The sequence below is a fragment of the Cornus florida genome, unplaced genomic scaffold (assembly GCF_030987335.1).
Source record: "Cornus florida cultivar Cherokee Brave unplaced genomic scaffold, ASM3098733v1 CherokeeBrave_3.0.0_Hap2_Chr10, whole genome shotgun sequence".
Classification (NCBI taxonomy): domain Eukaryota; kingdom Viridiplantae; phylum Streptophyta; class Magnoliopsida; order Cornales; family Cornaceae; genus Cornus; species Cornus florida.
In genome coordinates, this window is record NW_026775580.1 from 64,598,525 (window position 1) to 64,610,700 (window position 12,176).

Sequence of the window (12,176 nt, forward strand, 5' to 3'; positions counted from 1 at the left end):
AATAAAAGAGTTACATTAATTACTTCAAGTGTCATATGCACTTTTAGTTGTACTAACATTAATTGTAGTCATACATAACAAAAACAAAATATTAGAGAATTACACAAATAGGTAATCAAAGCAAAACATTGGAGAATTATAAAAATAACTTCATCTAGCATTGCCTTTGAATGATGCCCACATTTGATTTGTCAGATGAGTTCCAAGGGCTCCCATTTGTGAGGAAAGAAATTCTCTTTGATACCTTGGATTTAAAGGAATTTTCATACTCCTGCATCAAATTCAAATACATACAATCTACAAAGTCATCAAAATCTCCATCTGAATCACTAGACGAGATGTATTGTTCTGTTCTTAGAATTGCCATGAACTAAAAAATGATGCCAGTGACAATCCCTTATTCTGGTTATGTGCTTAGAAAATTCCAATTTAATTAATCAAATTATTCCGAGGCAATTAACACCATCATATTATTCCAAGGCAATTAACACCATCAAATTATTTAAGCATTTTGTTGTGAAAAAATAATTAGATGATGTCAACAACATTATGTGAAAATAATTAAAGTAAGGTGGACCTTTCCATTATCTTTGCCTGAATTGAATCCCAATTGAACAAGTCAATTAACACCATTGTTTTATTGTGCTGCATAGTTTCTGTCCACATTGTTACAAGATCAAAATGGGAGTATAGGAGCACTAATCTACCAGAAAGAAAAAGAACTATGAATAGAAGACAACTTCAGAGTCAAACTGACAGAGAAATTTAACCCCAAAAGAAGAGAGATATAAAGCCAAAATTAACGAACTAACAAAAATAAAATTAGAGCAATACCCAAAAATATTCTTCAAAAAATCCTAAGAAAATCTAACAAGCACTCAAAATCATCATCAAAAAATAAAAAGAGGCTATACCCAGATCAGATGATAGAAATTAATTTCTAATTTTTTTAAAACTGTGTGGAAAGCACAAAGAACAGATTTAAATTCCATGGAATATCCAACTCAAATTGTTCATGCTTTCACATTTGTAAACATGCACATTCATATAAATATACATAAACAGGTCACAAATTTAGATGTGATCATGTGAGCATCAAAAGGTTAAAAAAGGAAACAAAAGTTATATCGGAGGAAGCAAACGATCTCCTCGATCTGCAATCCAAGTTGATGCGATTTGGGAGCTTAATCGACCCAGTGCGTCCGGAAATGAAAAAGTGTTGCCTGAAATGAGCACCGGAAAGTCTAGATTTCTCTGCAACTTCGGCGGATTTGAAGGCGACCGCGACTGATCCTGCAACTGAAGCAACCACGAGATTCCCAGCAAGGATTGAAGAGAGAGAGAAAACGATTGTGAGAGAAATGGAAAAAATTCTAACAATTGATAAGATCATAGACGATTGTGAGAGAAAAATCACAGATCTTGTACGGATGAAAGAAATTTGAGGGTTACAGAGTTCTACCTAAACAGAGAGACAATTGTGAGGAAAGAAGTGCAGATCTGGCTTGAAGAAATTTGAGAGAGGGCTCTTCAAAGAGGAGGAGAATCTGGAGATAAAAGATCAAAACCCTTGTACAGCTAATTTAATGTTATAAATGAGATCAGAAAGAGAGGTTGAAGAGAGAGACGATGCATTGCAGAGAGGTTGAAGAGAGAGAAGATGGATGCTGCGAGACTTTGTGTTATAAACGAGTGAGAGTTTTACGCAGTTTTGTCCGTACTTTTTAAGTAGCCTTCAGTTCTCTGTGTTTTCCAATTTTGCATCTCAGTGTTCCCAAAACTCTGAAAACAACAAACTGTTGTTCTCTGAAAACCTCAACTCTGTTATCTCAGTTTTCAAAAAACTGTTTTTATAAAACAGATCCAAGTAGACTTGTTTTGCAGTTTTCAAAAATTTTTTACTATAAAAATAGAAAAATGTTTTCATAAATCCATACCAAGCAAGACCAAAATTTCTCTCTCTCTCTCTCTTTCTCTCTCCTCTCTCTTGGTTGGATTCCATGGCAGCCATGACTGCCACCTTCTCTCTCTTCTTTTGAGCTTCCTCCCTTCAGTAAAAAGTCATAGTGCCTTAGTGTTTTATGTTCGCCTTGGCGAGGCTTTTGATTCCACCGATTGGAATATTGTTTTGGTCATTTCTTGAGTTCGGGTTTAAAGTCAAGTTGTGATTTTGATGGGACTTCCTTGGGGTTATTGTTCACCGTGTTGTCCCCGACGAAACCTCGAAGTATCGTCGGATTCGGAGTGGTTTCATGTTGGTGGCTTTTGAGATTTTCATCTCAAATTGAGGTAGGGGGTGTTTTAGGATTATGTATATATTGTATTGAGTGTTTTTCATGATTATACAACTTGTTTGCATGCCTTGTACCAAATCTAGAAAATTAGTAATATTTATTTCTTTGTATAAGATTTAATTTACAAGGATGTATATAGCTTAGAATTAAATTGTGGCATGATGATAAATTATGTTTTAATATGTTTGTTAACATATATTAAATTGGAATTATTTGAATAAGAATTGCACCTTTTATTTAATAATTATCTTTTGTGAAAGTTTAATTCTCATGGATGTACCATGCATGAAATTATCTTTTGATATGCCTTTAAATTAAGTCTTGGCATATTCTTTAATATACTTTAATTTGAGAGTATTTGGATAAGTTTGAAAATCTAGAGATTTTAATTAAAATGATTAATTAAAATCTATTTAAAGGTTCCATTGGCTTAATTAAGTTTTTAATTTGATATTTGGTGATGACTAGGACTTGTATACTAGCATATGTTAATTTGGGACCATTTAATGTTTGTTTTAGAATTTAGGGATTTGATTATCATGATTTAATTAAATTCCATTTTATTGTTCAAATGACCTAATTAAGTTTTTGATTTGTTATATGTAATGACCATGCTATGTTGTTTAACATGTATTAATTAGGGACCATTTAATTGAGATTAGAAACTTAAGGGAATTAATTGTTTCATTTAATTAATTTTTGTTCCTACTGCATAACTGATTAAATCATGTGTTTAACATTGGTAGTATGTTTGAAGCATAATTTTAGACTTGTAATGGATTTATGAGATTATGTTTCCAATATTGAATTATATTGTTATAGCGTGTAACGAATCGTACACTGAAGATTCGACATGTGATGTTATTATAGCGTGTAACGAATCGCACTCTGAAGATTCGACATTGTCATCCTATAGTAGTTGTGAATTTAAAGCATGTATTGTGTGGCTTCAACCTATTTGTGCATGAAGGTAGTTTCATGTACTATTTAATACGTATATGAGTTGTTAACTTATTTATTTTGGAGTCACTTGGGACATTGTTACGTTGAGATGGCTAGAGTTTGGTTCTAGTGCGGAAGGTATGAGTTCTCCTAGTTGAGATAGTGCGCACTAGGGTGATCTTCTCAGCGGGTTGATGCCCGGAATAACCGTTTTGATCTTGGTTAACCCTGAGACGTGATGTCCAAGTCTTCCACTATTTGATTTCACACTTTTAGATTTCAAGTTGATAACTTAGAGAATCTATATTTTGATTTGTGGTATTAGAAATTCTAATTATACTAAATTGATATATTTAGTTGTTTTCACACTTTTAGATTTCAAGTTGACAACTTAGAGAATCTATATTTTAATGTGTGGTCTTAGAAATTCTAATTATGCTATATTGCTATATTTAGTTGTTTTCGCACTTTTAGATTTCAAGTTGATAACTTTGAGAATCTATATCTTGTTGCTTTGTATAGCAACTTCTATGTGGTTTGAATTACATGAATGGTGTGATTTATGCTAGAAATGATCCAGGGTAGCTTAGGATACTCCCTGAGTCTCATCTTGACATAAACGTTAGGTGACATGAGCCCTTTTAACATGTTTCACCTTAAGGTGATAAAATTGTAAAATGTTAGGTCGATGCATGCTCATTTCCTACGAGTAGCTTTATGTTACTCACCCTGAAGTTACTGGGGATATTTTTTAGGTACAGGAATCAAGGTTAGAGATTCTCATTATGTTTGGATGATTTGTGGACTTGAAGGGTTCCATTCTTGTAAAGGTTGGCTAGAAATGTCATTTATAGCCTTATTTGTCAAATGTGTATATTTGATTCTAAACTTGTAATGTGTGCCTAAGCACACTTTTTGATTCTCATTTTATGTATATGACTTGAGGCCAAGGGCCAAACTTCTTTTGGAATTACATATATGTCATGGATGTTAAATCTTGCCTTTAATGAGAATATATGAAAAATCATGCGTTTTAATATGCTATTTTGCACCGGAGTGTGCATTGTGTATGAAATTCATCCATTAGCATTCATTAATCATGTATGAAGTGTGGCTAAGGGCCAAACGGTATTTTGAAACCATTTCATAATTTTGAGTTCCAAGTTTTCATTCCAAACTTTATTTTTGTCATTTTGGCCGTCGGGGGGTCGTATTGTGCATCGGCGATATTTTTAAGCCATGGACCATTGTAGCACATCCTATTAGGTAAGTTACGTTTGCGTGTATGATCTTTTTCAAGAAAAACTTCTTCTATGGTGAAATGAGCCTCCTATGGACTCATTTTATACCTTCATTGCATAGTCTGGTCTAGGGGCATTTTGGAATTTTCTTTCGAGAAATAATTTTCGGTTTCGACATAGTCACTTAGAAAACATAATTTTTTTGGGGGGGGGGGGGGGGGGTTTCTTCTTCATGTTTTTCCAGAAAATGTCATCTTGGTACCGAAATTTCCTCACGAGTTCAGCTTTCTGTTTTTCACTTTAGTAGGTTTTTGACCTTCATGACCTGATTTCATGGAGGGGCATTTTGGGCATTTCACAGCCAGTTTTTTTTTTTTTTTTTTTTTTTTTTTTTTTTTTTTTTTCACGTTGTCAAGTAGAAAACTCGATTTTGAGGGTGGTTTCTTCTTTGTGTTTTTCTAGAAAATGTCATCTGGGCCCTCAAAATCCTATTTTTTTTTACCGAAAAACTCCTGCTGCTAAGTTTTTGCTGAGTTGTAGTACAAGTGTGCGAGTAGTAGACTTCTCGTAACCAGTTAGATGAGTTGGGCCAGAATGTGAACCTTCTATTTTTGCCTCCTAACCGGTTAGGAAGGTCTCCTAATCGGTTAGATGACCTTGGGTTGACCATTTTAACCTTTTTACCCTTATTTCTTCTGTTAGCTATATCTTCTTCTTCCGGACTCCGAATCAAGTGATTCTTGAGTCTAAGTTTATTGATTTTTCGTTGTCTTTCCAATGGTGTGCTCGGTAGCACCCACTTTCATGTTGGAAATGACCTTTTTGGCCATAGGTTCATTCTTGTCCGCTTTTGAAACGTCGCTTCCGCATTTGTTTTCTTTGGGTTCCGTGACCTCATTGAGTGTCATATTGGTGTCTTAGAGACTTGTTGTATCTCTAGAGACCGTTATTTCATCTTTTGCTTTCGCATTCTGGATTCGTTATCGGATCTACGTTCGATTCATCACATGACGCAGTGGCCAAAAAACCAGGGCCGTCACAAGTTCAATGGTGGTGGGGCCCACCTCATTTTTATTTTATTTTTCCTTTTTCTTTTATTTCCATTTCACACCACATATATATATATACACACATATTTCACAATTGCATAAAACACATTAAATAAAATAAATATGATGCAAATGAACCCAATTGAAATCCTCGTATGTAACATTCCCGGTAGCGGGTCCCACACGGGATCGTTCGGCCCGAAAAATAGAAAAATGCAAAAATGGCAACCTTGGCATTTCAAAGAGTCCCAGACTCAATGAAATGTCCTAACCAACTCTCAGACACAACTGACACAACCCACGGTGTCTGGTACGCAAAATAAGAAAAGACGAGATTGCCCTTGCAAAAACGGAAAATTCCAAAAAAATAGAAAATGGTGAAATTCAGAAGCATCACAATCTACCATCCTTAAAGAGATTTCGTCCCCGAAATCTACCCTCCTTATGAAGAAGGCCCAGAACCACACACTCTCCTCCAAGAACACATCACAAAACATCGAGACTATGAACTCATCGACATTTTTGCTTTTGATACCGGACGTCACCAGGCAATCACACATCACTGCCACCAAAACCTTGTGCGGTTGTCTATCTCTCAATCAATCTCATCTCTAATCTACACATTTTTGATAAACCGAACACTTGCTATCTAGTACGTAGCTACACCACCACATAACTATACCAACGACTACTAATCACACCATATGATAATCATTACACTCAGTAACTTCAAGATGATTTGACAATAAGTCTCCAAATCACTGGATAAACATTAGTCAGCAAATCAGTAAGCGTACTATCCTGGACCCAAGACACAAATTCTTGAAACAAGATCTTTAATAATCAAACGGATCGGGCACTGAGTCTCACCTAACACACCTCGTCACCCGAGAAAACTTCCTGAATCCACACCACCACACTAACACACACCCAATACCATACTCTCACTATTCGTGACAACTCAAAACAATCATTGACTTTTAACCCGATATCGCGCTAAAGAAGGATTGACTCAGGAGAAATGGTTGGCCAGGCCATTCTCATCCTCGATCCGGTCTCAGTCCAGACATCGTTCTTGTCCTCAAGTCCGCACCTCTAATACAATCTTACACAGTCCACAAAACAACAATGAGATCCACTCACTATCCATCCATCGCTATACGTAACCTCGACAACAAAGAAATCACATACCAGTTCTAAGAATCTCAATCATGCCTTAATCAGACAATCATAACAAGTTAAAAGCAACACGACACCAAATGTCACAACCATCAACCCGTACAAAAGATCTCTAATTTCCTCACAACACCCACACCAGATAAACGACTTCACAGCATCATTCGATTCAATTCTTACCCCTTTAGAACACACAACACATTCTTCTCATGCCTGAAACCTTAAAACTATGGTCAATCACTCCAATTATTCCTCAATGAAATCACACATTCTCTCTCTAGCTGCTTAGCATTCAAATAATACCAACACTTGTCCTCATGGCACTGTTCAATTCAAACATCAATAAAAGCATCCAGATACACGACTCACATCACATCACCCAGTCATCCTCAAACTACCGTTCACAACATAATTCCTAGCCATCACCGATAGTACCATACACCGGAAACAAAATCCCTATTTGGCAACCTGTGCCTTTCATTCCTTTAGTCAAAACCATTCTCAGAACAAGCATTACAAAACTCAAGACTCCACCTCCCTTCGTGGGAGTGAGTCGACCTATACAACCAAACCTTACCAGTGAACTCTAACAACATAACAAACCACTCACAAATCCGTTCGCCCACGGACGCGCACAACACCTAGATGGAGAACAAGTCTCATGTCGTACGACGTCCTTGCCAGGACTAGAACAAATGGAAAGGGTAATGAACCCCATTCTCATAAGAGACTAACAACTCACATCTGAATGCACCCAACACCCTGTCACACATTACTCACCAATGGTCCAACCGTGGACACCTAATCTCATCTGAGATGAAATGAACTTTTTACACACAAGGAGAAGAACCAACTGGAAACACATACGAGACTACGAACGCAATTCTAGGTGACCTCGCCACTTAAGGACCACCAAACACAAACACAGAACCTCACATACGTTACATCGCAATACTCATGCCAACCAAAACTAACCAGATAAAAGCACTAATGCTCACGACACTCGATCATTAGAAATAATCATAGCACTTTAGACACTGCGTTCTATCCTTTCTGGAAACCATCTCTCGCAATTGGCAACCTTATAAAATGACACTTTGCTACCCATTCCACCTTCACCCTTCAAAACGACATCACCTCGAACACTGCACACACAAGACCTGTGACCCCAGTCACAACAATCCACTGATTCTTTAAAAGAAAAAGGTGCCTATTCGGCAACACCACTCTCGCTGGTTCTAAAAACTAAGCCATCCACAATTGCCTCAACTGGCGTACAATCCTATCACCTACCTAACAACATATAACAACACTCATAATTCTAATCTATCCTCGGATCATACCTGAAACAATTATGCTTATTAATGCTAAACATCATGCCATAACGCCTCTACTGCCACTCATTTAAAACAACGGTCCAAACCTATCACCCCACTAGACCATCAAGCCACAACTAAGTGATTCTTCTTCAAACATTCTTAAGGTAACATCATCAAAACAAGAAATAACCATTCCTCTTGATACTCCCCCCATAACAACCACTATTCACTATTAGGAAAGAACCTCCATATGGCAATGCCATGTTGACAAATCCTCAAAATAAAATGAGTACAATCTCAGAATGCTTAACATCCAATAGTCTCCTTAATTACTCTTCAATACAAGAACCTTGAGTTCCAACACCTCTATAATCATCTTTCCCAAAATAATTGCAAAACTCCAATCCCCTAGAAACAACAAGCTTCTACTACCAACTGCTCCTTCAAAAGTGACGCTAACTCGACATGAAAACACACATCACTCATGATGCCCGACACCATAGTTAACACCCGCTACAAGAAAATAAGAATCCTACGCGGCAACGTTACAGGAACAATCCCTAAGAAGCACAACAGACACCACGCCAAACGGACAACCACACAAACTACACTCTACGACAACTACAAAATAGTGGTTTCTCATTGGTATCTAACTGGACACTTAAGTCATTTCTATAACTGACCTATCCGACCAAACAAAAGGGTATACAACTCCTACGCCTCTAACACTATCATCTCCCAACTAATCGCCGTGACTACCATCCAACACAATGGAATGCCCACATCTATTTCATCTGAGTTGTGTGTCCGCAGCTTGCCCAGTGTGGTAGCCTTTTGGTGCCACCTGCACACGCTCATGCACACCCGCCCACAGGGCCACAAAACAAAGAAATTAAATAGAACAGGCCACCAAGCCCAAGAGGTCACTCCTCATCCTGGCTCAACAAAATCTATGACCAACACTCTATGATCACCAAAGAACATCACATTAAGCTTCTGCCTTCCTCACTGGAAATCAAAACAAAAGTGCAACCTACCCATCTCGTCACCATTTCCAGGTTAACCTTTGCTCTAACTCCCAAAATGGAAATCTAAGAGACAAATTCACAACCTTAAACATCAGTGAATGTCAAAATAAAAATTCAAATACAAACCTTATTCAACCTGCACAGCACCTGAACCTCACAAGTCATGCACTACATACCACCTCATGTCCTATGACATCTAATCAACTTTGCTCGCCTGAAAGGAACCCATGACTCACACACCATACCCTACAAATCCATCATCCTAAGAGTCCACTCATTATACTGAGAAAACATAACACAAATTGTCGCTCGTGTAAGAAAATGAGGACTTCCGTCCCGGAAGACACCTAAAATCAAACATTTTCACAGTTACCAGTCTCTAGGGAAAAGACTCCTAATGGAACAACGTGTCCAGATCAAACCGGACTCAAAAGATCGCGCTTTTCACTTCACCCCTGCTTACAATGCTAATACCTTCCCCAGTTGCAGGTGACAACTCACAGAACTAATATAACATAAAAACGCACTGGCTAAACAATTACATACTAAAAACATAACACCTACTTGTGGATCATTTAAGTCAGTACTACACACATATAACATATAAGCATGCGTGGTACTTAGCACATAGTTATACTCATCATATAACATATGTCATAACTTTAACACTTGTCATCTTGGCACATATAGCATGCTTATACAACAATAAATAACTTAGAAAATAAGTACATAATTGGGTAAGTATATCCATATACATGATAAGCAACTCAATTAATAGACACCTTATCATTTTAGTATGTTTAAAAATTTTTAACCATGCTATTATTATTATAAATATTGTCACTTATCATTAAATACTTAAGCATGCTTTAACTCGACAAGTAATTAACACATAAGCAGGTAAGTAAGTAAATAATTAGGCATGCTTTTCAAAAAATTTAAACACGTAGCACATAAGCATATAAACATGTAATTCAACTTCCCCATGCAATACCAAGTAGGCCTCTACCCATCGTCCTAATGGTATTCGAACCATTGCTCTGATACCAAATTTGTAATGACCCAAACCTGTAGGTCCTAACCCTTAGCCGGGTCCTTAACCGAACCCGAGGTCAGCTAGGGATAACACCATTCTTTCCTATGTCAATACATATTATACGTGTCATTCCGGGTTTACAAAAAAATAAGTAATAATAAATAAATAAATAATAATAATAAAATGAGATTATAACTACAAAGTATGTCAAAACATTCTACTAACCCATCGAACCTTGTGTCCTGAAAAATATTAAATATAAGGGGTGAGCAAATTGCTCAGTAGGTGGTGCCTAAGACACACCACTTTTGACCCCGTGAATCCAAACAATGAATAGAAATAGGAAGCGGGGTCATACTATGCTGGGAAGGAACACAACATTAATTTCAATTCCAAATAACAACGTCGTGCCATGATATGTGATGCCATGAATGTCGCTCCCTATTTTCAAAATTCAAATCCATCACTTTTCAAACTGTTAATATAACCCGTCTGTTAGTGACTCCACGACGACACGAGAGAATGATTGGCTACTGTCCGTGACCATTGGTACCTCCGCGGTGTCATTTGGGCCCAGATAGCTCAACCACACTAGGGCAATCTCCCTAGTTCTCTCTAGGTTATATTAACACCACGGCCCTTTGGTAGCTCCGCGGCGACCGGGTTTTCGTAAAATCATTTTAATCAAAACTTTGTCCCAAAATCCTCCTTTTTTTTTTCGAAACACTTTCCCATTTTCTTTCATGCCCAATGCTATAGATGCATGCCATGTATTTTTTTTACAATAACATAGTAATGGAGGAAATTTACATTTCACAATTTAACATGCTTCTTCATAGAAATTTCTAGGAAAATAATAAATACCATGGTATGGAAATTAACATTTAGGCATGCTTCTCACATAATACCATCAACACATATAAGCATAAACTTTCTATTATAACAATTATATCATTTTCAAGGCAAACAATTTAAATAAGGCATGCTTTACAAGAAATTCTAAAAAAAATTATATATGTTTACATACATCATTTCTAACAATTAGTAATACAATAGGCATAGGAAATCAACACTTAAGCATGTTTTTCATATACATCAATTAATGCATAAATTCAAGAACTTTATACACCACAATAAAATCATTCTAGGGTTAATTAACATCAATTAAACATGTTAGTAATAATTAAAAAGAAATGGACTCACAAGGAACAAGAAATTGGGAATTAGAAACCCCTACCTCAAGATTATGTAAAACCCCCAATTTGATGCCCTAAATTTCGAAAATCAAGGAGTGCACCAAACTAGAAGTTGCTCTGATCAACTTATAGATTTCGCCGTAAGCTTCAATTTGTCTCAAACGGCACTTAAAAATCCCTAGTCAAGGAGAGATCTAAATTCAAAGTCTTGATGTAAAAACAAAAAGAAAAAGAGAGTTTGAGAGGAGAAGCGAGAAACCAGCGGGAGTGAGAAGAGAATTATGAGACTAAATGGCGGTCTCTAGCCTTAAGTTCAATGGTGGTGGGGCCCACCTCCTTTTTATTTTATTTTTCCTTGTTCTTTTATTTCCATTTCACACCATGTATATATATATATACACACATATTTCACAATTACATAAAACACATTAAATAAAATAAGTATGATGCAAATGAACCCAATTAAAATCCTCGTATGCAACAGTCCCGGTAGCGGGTCCCTGCAATATTTCTTATTTATTTATTTTTTTGATGGGCCCCACTTTGACTTGTCATTATAATGACCAATGGTCATTTTGTAGACCATCTTCTATCTCTCTCTCTGGCGCAATATCTCTCTCTCTGTCTTCTTTTTCTTTTTTCTTTGAGCTTTATCATTCTCTTCCATTTTCCGACCAAACGGTAGGGTTTTCGGTTTTGATTCCTTGATAGAAAACGTTCCTCTCGTTATTCTCTATCACATAGTCAAAGGATTTAATTTTTAGAGGAGCAGTGATTATTTTACGAATTTTTGAAAATTTTCCGATCTAAGGCTTTGGATGAGGTTTTAAGCCACTTGAAGTCGGATTCCGGAGCTCACGCTTTGGAACAGTAGAATCACCTCGTCGACGGCTAC

At 36.7% G+C, this 12,176-nt stretch overlaps 1 long non-coding RNA gene across 1 annotated transcript; it reads right to left on the reverse strand.

Annotated features, from left to right (window-relative positions):
* Positions 1-978: 978 nt before the first annotated feature.
* On the reverse strand, positions 979-2,018 carry LOC132279588 (uncharacterized). The gene is made up of 2 exons (XR_009471354.1): positions 1,463-2,018; positions 979-1,299 (listed from the first exon to the last, which is right to left on the reverse strand). It is a non-coding gene; the product is annotated as an uncharacterized LOC132279588 (long non-coding RNA).
* Positions 2,019-12,176: the final 10,158 nt, after the last annotated feature.